This window comes from Bubalus bubalis, chromosome 3 (assembly GCF_019923935.1).
Source record: "Bubalus bubalis isolate 160015118507 breed Murrah chromosome 3, NDDB_SH_1, whole genome shotgun sequence".
NCBI lineage: Eukaryota > Metazoa > Chordata > Mammalia > Artiodactyla > Bovidae > Bubalus > Bubalus bubalis.
In genome coordinates this window covers 10,173,689-10,185,859 of record NC_059159.1, presented here as the reverse complement: position 1 = coordinate 10,185,859, position 12,171 = coordinate 10,173,689, and the positions used below count along the sequence as shown (strand labels likewise).

Sequence of the window (12,171 nt, the reverse complement as noted above, 5' to 3'; positions counted from 1 at the left end):
GTCTCCATGCCCCTGGAGCCTCTGCGTGAAGTCCTGGCCCAGAGTTTCTCTTACCAAGATCTGGATATCATGGACAACAACAGCAGATCTTATATAGTTACACACCAATTCTCTGTGTCTTTTACACACTTTCTTTCCAATCCCAATGACAATGGGATCAGAATGGTAGGAGTCCCTGTTTGGCATCTACAGCACTGTGGTTTAGGGTGCCTGGCAGCTTTGCCCAAGCTCCACATCCACTGTGTTTCTTACTTTCAAACTAATGGCTGTGACAAGTAAGCATGGGGCCGATTGTCCACACCCCGTGCCAGCCAATCTCATATCCTTCCCTGAGTGCTTTGCAATTGCTAGAGCTGGGAAGCAGTCTTCCAAGCACAGGACTTTGGAATCACAGCACTGTGCATTAACTTACGAAGCATCCCAGACCCCCTCTGTGGACCCAGAGACAACCCTGGGTATTCTCTCTACAGACGTGTGGTGTAGTTGGGGCTTCACAGATGCAGTTGGGGCTTTGAGACCGGTGAACCTGCTTAGGAATGTTCATCTTGGTGACTGGCTATCTGGGCTCCTTCTCTTTCCATCCCAACCCTTGGGCATCTCGTTCACCTGCTGTTGCCTTTGGACCCTATATGACATGGGTTTCATCATTCCCAGGAAAACAAGTTTCATTTAGGAGCCAGGTCCTTAGCTCTTCCCTCCGCTCCACTGCCCCTGGTTGGGTCTGCTCCACATGGGGAAGCAAACTAACTTTTATTAAGAGCTTGCTAGGTGCCAGGCTCTGTGCTGGGAACTGTGCCTGGGCACACTGCCTGGGCCAACTCATTGAGTGGCTTGGCATGTTCTGCCAGCCCTTCAGTGTTACCGTCTCAGTGAGACCATAACCTGCTGGCCTTAGTTCCATGGCAGGCGCTCTGTAGAACCGCTCTTGCTCTCTTTCTTGGTTGGGGTGCTCTCTCTACTCCCGCCCCCCGTATTTATCACTCCTTCTGAGACACATCATGAATCCCACCCTGACAGCGTATGCCCTGGTATCTCTCTACTTGCACCCACCTCTTTTTTCCTTACCCCAACATTGTTCTGTGTCAACTCTTGCATTTTTAAAGTTAATAATAGACGTGCATGCAGATTTGAGAGCAGATCACAAAGGTGCGTGCTAGCTCCTGCATTAGAATGCAGATTCCTAAAGCCTTTTGGCATCCTCTAGTCTCCATTTCTCAGTCTCCCTGTGCCTGGTAAACACTCATCCCTGTTTTTCCTTCTCATCTCTGTCTCTCCCTCCCTCTGTCTGATGTGTCTTCTCCATGAGCCCAGGGGCCACGATACATTTCTGATGAGAACTAATTCACCTGCTCTTCATGGAAAACCTAGACCTGGAGGTTTCTTTGCCATGACTTAAAGTCGCTTTGTGTCCCAGCTCAGCTGAGTAGGTGTGTCGGGGCAAGGTCCAGAGGAGACAGGGGCCCCGAGCTCAGCGGCTGTTGCCTCCCCAAGACCTGCTGCAATAGCAAGAGAGTGCCTTGGCCATGTGTTTGGTTTCCTTCCCTGGTGTTGCGGAGTTGGCATTTTATACAAGGAGGACACAGGTGGGTCCCCGGGGTCCCCGGATCTTTGTAGGTGAGGATCCACCTTTAGAAGATGACAGGGTCCCTCTGTGCCCTGAGCTCCAACTCCTCATTTGAGCACAATAGGTTTTAAGCCCAGCTGTCTTTTTCAGCCCGTCTGAATCTGAAACATAAAGGCCATGAATCAAATTGATGCGTGGCGTTTCATGGCATGTGGGTATCAGCAGTGGTGGCGTGTGGAGGCTTCCTCTCCAGGGACCCCAGTGCATCTGTGGTGGCCTCCCCCAGTGCCTCCCGTTACCTCTAGGACCTGAAGCTGCTGTAATGGAGGCTCCTGGCAGAACGTGCCAAACTCTCTGAATGTGCCAAGAAGGTGGCTCCCCAGGGGCATGAGGAATCCATTTCCTGCTTACCTATTAGCGCCGGCGAGAGCCAGGCTGTGACACAGAGAAGTAGGGCGGCTCCTCAGAGCCGTGCCTGCTGCAAACAGTAGCAATCCTGCTCCAGGATTTTAGGGGGAAAGACAGATATGCACAGAGCAGGCAGGCAGAGCTCACAGCTGTGAGGCGCAGTGTTTCTATGTTGAAGGCTCTATTGGCAGCTCAGCGGCGGGCAGCAGCAGCTGTTCTCCAAACGCACCCAGGGAAGGAGGTGGGGAGTGCTCTCAGGGCTCCTCGCACAGGATCTGGGATACATCACAGGAAGGATTTTCTCTGGCAGTGGGGTTGGTTTGCCAAGGGAGAGAGAGCATGGGGAACGCCTTACCAGGACGCGTTTAAAAATTGTACCAATTCTCTTGACGAGGACGGTCAAAGAGGGTCCCTGCCTCAAGGCAGGAGAATGATGGAACGAGCATCGTCAAATCTGTTCTCCAAGCAGGAAGATCTGGGGTCCTGCTGGACAGCCAGGGCACTAGGGGCCCTGAGTCTGCTGCTGGCCCTGGTGGTAGGCTGTCTGCAGAACCTTCTTGTCCTGGGGCTTGGGGTCACAGTCAGCACCAAGAGAGACTCCGTGGGGAGTGATTCCCAGCCCTCTCCCCCCAGAGGCCACAGTCATAGCTGTCAGACAGCAAACCCACCACAGCCTTCTGGAAAGGTGTCCACATCTCAGGAGCCACAGGCCACCCACGTGGTCCAGCACCACAGGACATACCAGCCAGCCCAGGGTGCCCTCAGCAGCAATTTGCCCAGGGCCTTCCAGTGAGCCGATCTTCAGCTTTGCACCCGGAAAATGGGCTGAGGCCTCCTGGGTAATGGCTGCTTGGGCCAGCCAGGGGGTTTGTACAGGGAGGTCACCGAGTATCTCCCAAGCGGCCAGCAAGAGCCTCCCTGCTCTCTCTCCCTCTCCCACCTCTCTCACTCCCAGCCTCTTACCTGTTTCGTCTCTTCCTTTCTTCTGAGGCCCACCATCAAGCCCCCAGGTTCCCTCCTTTTTTGGGTGATGCAGGTCTGACTGCTCCTCCTTCCCGGCTCCAATATGTCAAAACTTCGTGGCATTAAAGAAACACGGGGAAAACCATCTGGGAAGTAGGTCATGTAAAAAAAACAACCACCTGCCTATAATTAAACCAGCTCCTTGCAGGGGGCTGTCTCCGGAAGAGCCGAAATCCAGCAATCCAGCATCAGCTTCCTCCCCCCACCTCCCCACATCTTCCTTCCTTACAAAGAAAGTCTCAAGACGCAACACTAGGCACACAATTTTCCAACAAAACCCCATCAGGCAAATAATGAAAACATCACGATGTTAGTACTTCGACGGCCTCTTGACTGCACTATTGAGAAAGGAAGATGGGAGGTGCGGCGGCGCTGGCTGTGGAAGCGAGCTGGAGGCGTCGGCTGTACTTTTCATGAAGCAGACCTCCCCAGCTCGTTTGGCCTTGCAGTTTTGTTTTCTGGTTTTTAACATGTGATTGGTGGTGTCCTCTGGGTTAGAGTTTTGGATGATCCATGATGGTCTCCTCCTCTTCCTTGTGGCCTCCTCAACCCCATGCTGTTTTTCTTCTTGGCCACTGGGTTAGCAAATAACACCTGAACCATCCCGATCTTTAGGTCCAGAATACTTTTATTTCACTCACGACAAAAATTAGTCCTTGCAAGAGCCCAGCTGACAACTCTCAGGAGCTTCTGTCTCTCATAAAACTTGCTGACAGCAGGCAGACAGTTCACAGGAGGAAGATTTACTAACAATGTGCTGGAGGTTTTTCCAATCCATGAAGTGACTGTTTTCAAAGGAGGATGGGAGTTGGGGGGCAGTTATTTCTAGATACAACAAAGTGGTAAAGCTTAACTTTCATCCTCAGAAAAGTCATTATGAAACCAAGTGCTTAAGACTTGGGAGTTAGCGTGTGGTGTGGTAACTGTCTTGCTGATGTAAAGGGTAAGACTTGTCAGTCACTTCCAATCTCTTTCCCTGCCAATACAGTGGCCCAGATGGATGACAAGAATGCCACCCATGACTCACCTTGGCCTCATCAAAGATTGTGATTATTTTTTTTAATTAAAGATTGCAATTCTAACCACATAGCAAGGTTCTAAACAATGTAGTGGTTATCCGGGAAGCAACTAGTTGATAAGGAGAAGTTGAGGGCCCAGGGACACCTTGCCAATTTGCAAACAATCTCAGGTCTATCTTTTCAACCCAAGAAGGCACAAATTTTGTCCCCTTTTTGCTTCCAGCGGAGAGATTCTCTTTCCTAGAATGCCCTTCCACACACACCAGTGTCGCTTTCCATATTTGCTCCAACCTTGATTGACAGTGGAGTTCTCCAGGTGGACCCAAACCACCAGCCCTCTGAATGGAAGTCATGTGTGCTCACTGACACCCCTGTCCTGAGTGAGCTCCCCAGCAGGGGCCTCCCTGGATTGTAATGGCATCTTTGTTCCGAGTTTGGCGTGAGCTGAGCCAAGGCCTCAAATACTGTGCATTGACTTGACTGCAGAATCAATAGCAACTTCCTTATGGCCGTTTTGTTTGGAGATAAACATCTAAAGTTTGATGCATTGGGTCTGGTTTTGTGGAAAGAGCGCAGACTTTGGAATGCGAATGACCTGGGTCTGCAATTTCAGCCAGGCTGCATGCTGACCGTGCGGCCTTGGACAAGTGACAATCCCAGTGTCCCGGCCTCTTTGTCTGAGTTATGGGGCAGCTGTTGGGGGGTGGGGAATGGGAGGAGGGCTCAGGAGCAAACAGAGGGGAAACACCAGGCAGGCGGTTTGCTTCTTGTAAAGTGTTAGCTCGTTTCTTTTCTTTGAAGGGTGTGCCTGTGTGTGCATGCTTGTGTGTATATGTACATGAGTGTGTGTGTATGTTTGTGTATTTAGGCTGGGCAGTCAGACAGCTGGAAGCTAGGATTGCCAGGTAAAACTACAGTGCACCTGGTTAAATTCTAACTTCAGATAAACAATGAATAATTGGTAGTATGAGTGTGTCCCAAATATTGCATGATACATACTTATACTCAAAAAAGCCAAACACATTATTTATTGTTTACCTGAAAGTTAAAATTTAACTAGTCATCCAGTAATTTATGGAGAAGGAAATGGCAACCCACTCCAGTATCCTTGCCTGGAGAATCCCATGGACAGAGGAGCCTGTCGAGCTATTGTCCATAGGATCGCAAGAGTCGACCCGACTTAGGGGTTAATTCCACCCCCCCTCCCCCACCGCCCCAGTAATTTAACTTGCTAAATCTGCAGCCCTAGCTGGGACAAGGCTTTTTACTCCAGTTGTAAAATGTGACTGACAGAAGCAGGCGTGCAGAGGAGGCTCTGGTGGCCTTGGGGGTGGGGGCTGAGTGAGGAAGGGCGCCAGGCTGCTTTGCCCAGCTCACCTAGCCCAGATTCCTCGAGTGTCTGTTTGGGCCTGGTGACTTCTTTTTATTTTTTTGTTTTGGGGGGTCCTTCAATTGCCTCAGGCAGAACTCTGAGCCAGAGACAGTCTTGGCTGGGAGCAAGGGCAACAGTCAAAGTTTCAGCCCAGTGGGGTTGCCCACCCCCCAACTCGGGGCTGACCCTGAGTTTATGCTGACTGTCCACTGAACAGTGGACATTACACTGAACAGTGTCCACCTGGACAGCTCACCAGGCCCCATCTACCTGCTGACCCAGATGCGGGGCAGTGTTCTCTGGAACCTTACTCGTTTGTCTCGTAGGTGACATCTGATCTACCTGAAACAGGACCCAACAGAACTCAGAGCAGCTGCCAGACCGTGTGCCTGCCCCACGCTCCCCACAACCGAGTCCTCAGCAAAACCCTTCCACCTCCTCAGCCCCAAGACGCCCCCGCCCTCGCAGCTCTGTTCCAGGCCCTCCGGTCTCCACCTGCACTAAGCTACTGCCTGTTTGTCTGCGCCCGCGCTGGCAAATGACAGCCCGATTCCGATTCTCCCAGCCAACTCAGTGGGTGCCGTCACCCTGGCAGATTCTGGTGTTGGCAGCAGGGGGCACATAAGGTGCAAAGGGGAACTAATGGGAAATAAAATAGCTTTCCTCCCCTGAAAACCCCTCCCAGCTCTGCCAGCCGACAGAGTGAATTGTTTTCAATCCAATCTCGTTTTTATTGAAGTTTCCTCCAGGGTTAGCTCAGGAGACTTCTCCCCCAGCCTTTTCCATGTGGCCTTATTTACCAGAATCCCCTCGACATGGCATTTAAGCGTCTCCATTAACATTTCGTGCATCTTGCTCATGGCAGGCATGGGCCCTCTGAGACCTCCGGGGCGGTGGGCACGGCGGCAGCCCGCAGAAACGCTGGGCTTATTTTAATTGGTTCGAAACTGTGGCTGGCGACCACAGAGGGGTCCCTTTCCTTGAGTAATGACCTGGAATTTGATCATGCAGCTTTTATTACCTTGTAACACAGAAAGTGGAGCCGTGTATAAGATCAGAGCCGGAGCCGGGGGCACGTCTGCCCACCGTGGCACACTCAAAGCCCGGTCCACATTGGAGGACCCAGACAAGTGTGCCTGTGCAGCCCAGTGGATAAAGGATGGCAGTTCTCAGGGTAAATTGCCCTGGATGGATTTCTGCCTGTGGAGCAGACCTGCCAGAAAGCTCCCAGGACTTGGCCCCTCGTAATAGAACAGCCACTCTGCTGACCCCTCTTGTGTGGCTCTGGGTTCCTTGTCTGCGTGAAGATCTTTGCTTGCCAGGGAGCGAAGAAGCCCTCTGAGCAGTTGGGGTCTTGTGGTGCTCGTCCCACTGTGGGGAAACTCTGCTCAGAGGACAGTCGCTGGGTCCCCCAGGCTCTGTGTCCTCCCCTTGCATTTTAGGGGGGAGAAAAATGTGAGAACCTGAGTTCTTGGAAACACAGAGGGTCTAGTCTCCAGAACATCTGGAGACAGATCGTCCCCACAGCCAGGACCCTCATTTGGAATGCAACAGTTTCTGCTTAGGCTGGTGGTTTCTAAAGAAAATCTCAGTGGATAGTAGAAGAGACAGTTCTAGACTAGTTTATTGTCCTTTAAGTGGAGGGAGAGCGGAAAGGGCAGATCTGACTCTTCTGAAGTTACTGTCACGTATGTCATTCATCTGTTCATCCACCCGGGCCACAGATTTCTGCTGAGCCACTAAGGGTGTAAAACACTCTGCTACTGCTGAGTGACTATACACGTGTCATCCGGATCTCTCTCTTCCTCAAGGGGCTTCTAATCTAACCATGCTTATCTCAGAAAATTTTTGGAGACTTAACGACAATTAAGGTAAAATATAATAAATATCTATGTTTCTTTACTGCAATTAACAATGATTAACATTTAGTTATAGTGCGTTGTTTAAAAAAAAAAAGCTTTAGAGATGGTGGACAAGTCCCCTCTGCACCCCGGGCCTCAAGCACCCCCCCTACCCGACACCCAGAGGCAGCTCTGAGCATCAACTTGGTGTCTATCATTTTGTCCCTTGAAAACACACTTGCACACATATAACCACGAACAACCAACAGACCATAGTTCTCCCACTTCTTAAAGTGCACATACGTGACCTCTTTCTGCAACTTGTTTCTTTCCGTTTTGTGTTTTTGCAGCTCCTTTGTGCATTTCTGATCCGTTCCTTTTGTCTGTTGTGGAGAAATCTGTCTTAGGAATCTACGGCTTTGTCTTCACCTACTCTGTCCTTGACGAACGCTCTGGTTGTCCAGAACCAACAGCAATGGTATTGCTGTTGCAACAGATTTCTCTGGGCTCATCTCCTCTGGCCCTGGAGATGATACCTGGTTGTGAGTGGCTGGTCTTAGAATGTTCCAGATCCTGCCCACAGCTCTCCAACTGTCTGCACCCGCCCGTGCTCCACCAGCTGTCTTGTCTATCCTCACTGAGATTGCCAAGCATGTCTACTTTTGTCCACACGAGAGCTGAGAAGTGGCAGCTTGCTTTACTCTAAATCCCCTGATTCTTGCACACCTTTCCTCTGTCTGAGACTTCCTTGGTGGCTCAGACGGTAAAACGTCTGCCTACAATGTGGGAAACCCGGGTTCAAACCCTGGGTTGGAAAGATCTCCTGGAGAAGGAAATGGAAACCCACTCCAGTATTCTTGCCTGGAAAATCCCATGGATGGAGGAGCTTAGTAGGCTACAGTCCATGGGGTTGCAAAGAGTTGGACACGACTGAGCAACTTCACTTTTCCTCTGTTTACCAGCAGACCTGGGACTCTGCCTACTCCTGGGGAACTGTGGGTTACTCCATCCTCTACTCTCCCACTTGGGAAAGCAGTCTGTTCCCTGGAAAGATTTAGGGCAAGATCTGAAATGGTTCTACTTGTTTTTAAAAAATTAAGAAAACCATTCGCAAATGTCTCGACTCCCTGTTAGGCCCCCAGGGCCTGCACCCCACCTCAGGAGTGATCACGACCCTTGAGCTCCCTGGCCAAAATGCCAACAGCCTGTGTAGGGCCCTGACCCCTCCCTGCGCTCTAAGTTGTCTGTTTGCTGAGCCCTCAGGCCCTGCCAGTCTGGACCACAGATCCTGGGACCCTCAAAGCAATCCCAGGAGAGGGATGGAGATGCAGGGAAGGGTGAACAGAGGTCTGGAGATGTTTGCCTTTGGCCGCAGGGTGGCTTCCAGAGGAGGTGGGAGAATTGGCAGGGGTGTCACCTGGTCTAGGGGGCGTGTGGTGGTCTCAAGCCTCCTGCTCTTCTCTGGGAGAGATGCTGAAGCCACAGGGGCCCCCAGGGATCACCGATGGAAGCAGTCTCTGGGCAAGTGAAGCAAATAGCCGATCTCAGGCCTGGCCTTGGCACTTTCTCTGCAGAAAGAGACTGGATGCCATGCCCTCCTTCTCTGCCCTGAAGGTGCCACTGGACCTTTTCCATTTTTCCATCAGCCCCTCCCCCTGCCCCCACTTATCTACCTGCCTGGGGCTCTCTGCCCTTTCCACCCCTAGACAGCCCAGCTCTGGGCTGAGTCCCTGGGGCTCTGTCCTGGGGATTTGGGTGATCTGGCATGGGAAGCAGTGAGGTAAACAAGAGCAGGGTGGAGTGGCTAAAGAACAAGTGGGTAATGCCTGGACCCCAGGGCACTGGACCCACTAACACTTCGTCCTGGCTTTCATGCTTGGAAGGCACACAGGGGCCCCTGTCCCGTCTCTGGCACTTTCCTAAACTAGCCCCTGTGGTGTGGCCCCGCCTGTCCCACCTCCTTTGATGATCCTGCTTGGAGCAAGCGGGGTCAGGGCTGTGCAAGAGGGCAGTTATTAAGGAGTCCACATAGCAGGTGGGGAAACCAAGCCTCCCTGAGGCCTCTGTAGCAAGAGTGAGGACAGTGCGGCCCTCACAAGCCAGGCTCCATGTTCCCTGGGCCTCCAATCTGCACCTTGGCAGGGGCGAGGGGGTGTTTGAGGGTTCTGTGCCTCAGTTTTCCTCTAGGATCTCTGGAGGGGTTCATGCATTACAGCAGGAGGAAGGCTCCGAGAGTCTTTATGATCAGAGGCACTGCCCTGCCTAGGCCTCTGTACTGAACTCCTGTCCCCTCTCCCCTTCCTGGGTAGGCGGGAGTGGCCACTGAGCTCTCCCCCAGTCCTCTCCTGTGTTTGCCCGAGAATGACCTGGCAGCGGCAGCAACACAGTTTATTAAGCCAACACAATCTTTTAAGTACGTGAGCCCCAGAGAGCCCTGAGGTCCACATACGCTTGGAGGAGCTTCCAGGTCCAAGACTTGCAGGCTGCTTGAGACTGGGGGGTCAGGGGTGTCCCCATCCCAGAAAAGGTCCTGCCACCCTCTGTGTCCTTGCCCGGCCTTGAGTCGGGACACAACTTGCTGCCCCTCGTTCTCTGTATTAGTCTTTTAAAAAATCTGCTCTCTTCTTGGTCTCCTTCCTCGCTTCCTTTCCCACCCGCCTTCTTTGTCTCTTGGAACTTTTCCTGGTGTGCCTAATTCCTGGGGGCTGCAGCAGCCTCGGGGACTCAGCCCCACCTCGCTGCACACACTCAACCCTGAGAATTGATTCCAAAAGCGATTAGTTACAGTACAGTAGCGCTGCTAACTGTGGTATTTTGCTTTGCAGTTATTGATACATCATCAGAATTGAGAAGCCATCGGCAGGCAGGGGAAGAGGGGGCAGCGGGGTGGGGGCACAGGGGAGGGGGCCTGGAGACGACTGTCCTGCAAATGCAGGGAGCCTGGCTCTGATGGCAGGGGTGGGTTTTGAGGCCCTGATAGAAGAGGGGGCTGGGGCGTCACATTGGAGACTCTGGAGGTCCAGGTCATTCCCGGCTCGTTCTCAAGCAGACCACTAGGTCCTCGCTGCCTCCTCCTCCCTCCTGCTTTAGTACCATTGCTGAGGCACAGCTCCTTCCCTGGGAGTGGGGACTGCGTGCTGGGCGGAGCAGGGGGTGGGACAGTGGCATTTCTGGTGCTGTTAGTGGATAGGGTCGATCTCTTGGAGTACGTGCAAGCTAGAGGCCCTGAACCAGACAAGGTTCTCCAGAGAAATGGAATCAATACTATCTATGTATGCATCTGTGTAGGTATCTACCTACACATGCGTGTGTGTATCTATCTACAGCTAGGCCAAGATACATCCTGTAGCTATAGGAGGAGGATAGATCTCATGTAGAGATAGAAAGAAAGGAAGAAAGATGGAAGAAAGGAAGGAAGGAAAGAAAGGAAGGAAGGAAGGAGGAAAGGAGATTTGTTTTAAGGCATTGGCTTCCGCTGCTGGTTGTGGTGAGTGCCACAGGTTATGATGAAAGAGTTTCAGTGTGTACATGAACTGCAAGGTCAGCCCCAGGCAGAGTCCCTGGTCAGCCCCACCCCCCCGGAATCTAAGCTGGTGCTGGGGAACCGCAGTGGTAATGGGGTGATGCTGATGATTTACCCCCCAACCTGACTCTGTTGACTTGAGTGAAGAGTTGGGGCCCGAGTTGGGAATGGGTGACACAGACCCTCCCAGCATCAGTCTGGCCACGGCCAGCTGGACCCCTTGGCCTGCTGGCCCATCCCCTGGCATCCCAGGGACCGGTCCGAGTCTCACTGCAGGGGAGCAGAGCTGGGAGCGGCTGCCGTTGTGAAGGGGTAAGCGGGGACGCCTCATTATAACTCCCCCCAGCCTAATGTTTTCCAGTCGCAGTGTTCAAAGGATGCGGTTCCCATGACACTCTGTCCTGTGATATTTTTAATCAAGAGCGCGGGAGAGCGTGTGTCTGATGCACTTCAGATATTCAGAGATGGAAATGGTTTTGTTCTCATGTTTTCTCTTTTCAACCCAGCGCTAAGTCAGAGCTGCCTGAGGAAGACTCCACACACGTTTCCCTCGAGCCGGTCTGCAGGCCCCTCCGGCTGGGACCCTGTCCTGGGAGCTGCCCGTCTGCAAACAGGTGCGTGCCCCCTTCCAGCACAAATTCTGCTCCACTGACCTGGTCCTCAGACCCAGGGCATCTCAGAGGCCCAGGGGTGGGGCTGGGGCGGGGGGGCGGGGCACAGCCGTGTCGCAATGTGGCCTGGAGGGGTATCAGTCGGGGAGCCATGGTCAGCAGAGAGGAGGGTCCACACCTGTCCCCACCACTTGGCTCCTGGGCCCCTCTGTGTTTTTCACCTGGCCTCACCCCGCCCTCTCACTGAAATGCAAATCAGCGCATGTATGATAATTAATAGACTGATCAGCCAGCAAGGGAGGTAAGTAGATAAATAATTTTAATGATCCTTGGGTTGCCCATAAATTCCCTCACTGCCTTTTTCATTAAACTCTCTGTTTACAGGCGTCATTTATACTGCTTGTCATTTTGCCGACCCCTCCCTACTTCCCCAGCTGCTCCCACCAGGTCTGACCCGGGGTGGATGTGTGGGTGACGGCAGGTCCTTCCTCGGCAGGGCCTGGTCTGGCTCAGGTGGCAGCAGGGAGCGGGGCTGGGCGGCCACAGGCAGGCCGTGCTCAGCACCCCAACGCGGCCGCAGACTATATTTAGGCAGCTCAGGAACCTTCATTATGCTTGGCACCTGTGCTGTGGGTCTGAGCTCATTGTCCTCCCCAGGGACGGCTTCAGCCTATTAATAGCCTTGGCTGAGGTTTCCTCCTTGCTCCGAAGGGCCAGGAGAGAAAGTGGGTTAATAAATATAAAAGAAAACTCTCTCAAGAGGGCCTGGGGCCAAACTCTCTCCCAGACTCTCCGGGAGCCTGGCTGCCG

General features: G+C 52.7%; 1 protein-coding gene across 1 annotated transcript in view; it reads left to right on the top strand.

The window, feature by feature from the left end:
• RBFOX3 (RNA binding fox-1 homolog 3) overlaps window positions 1–12,171 on the top strand; it is a gene marked incomplete in the record, with an annotated part of 435,130 nt that overhangs the window by 228,478 nt on the left and 194,481 nt on the right. Inside the window, 1 exon segment of the mRNA XM_045164762.1 lies at window positions 11,257–11,364.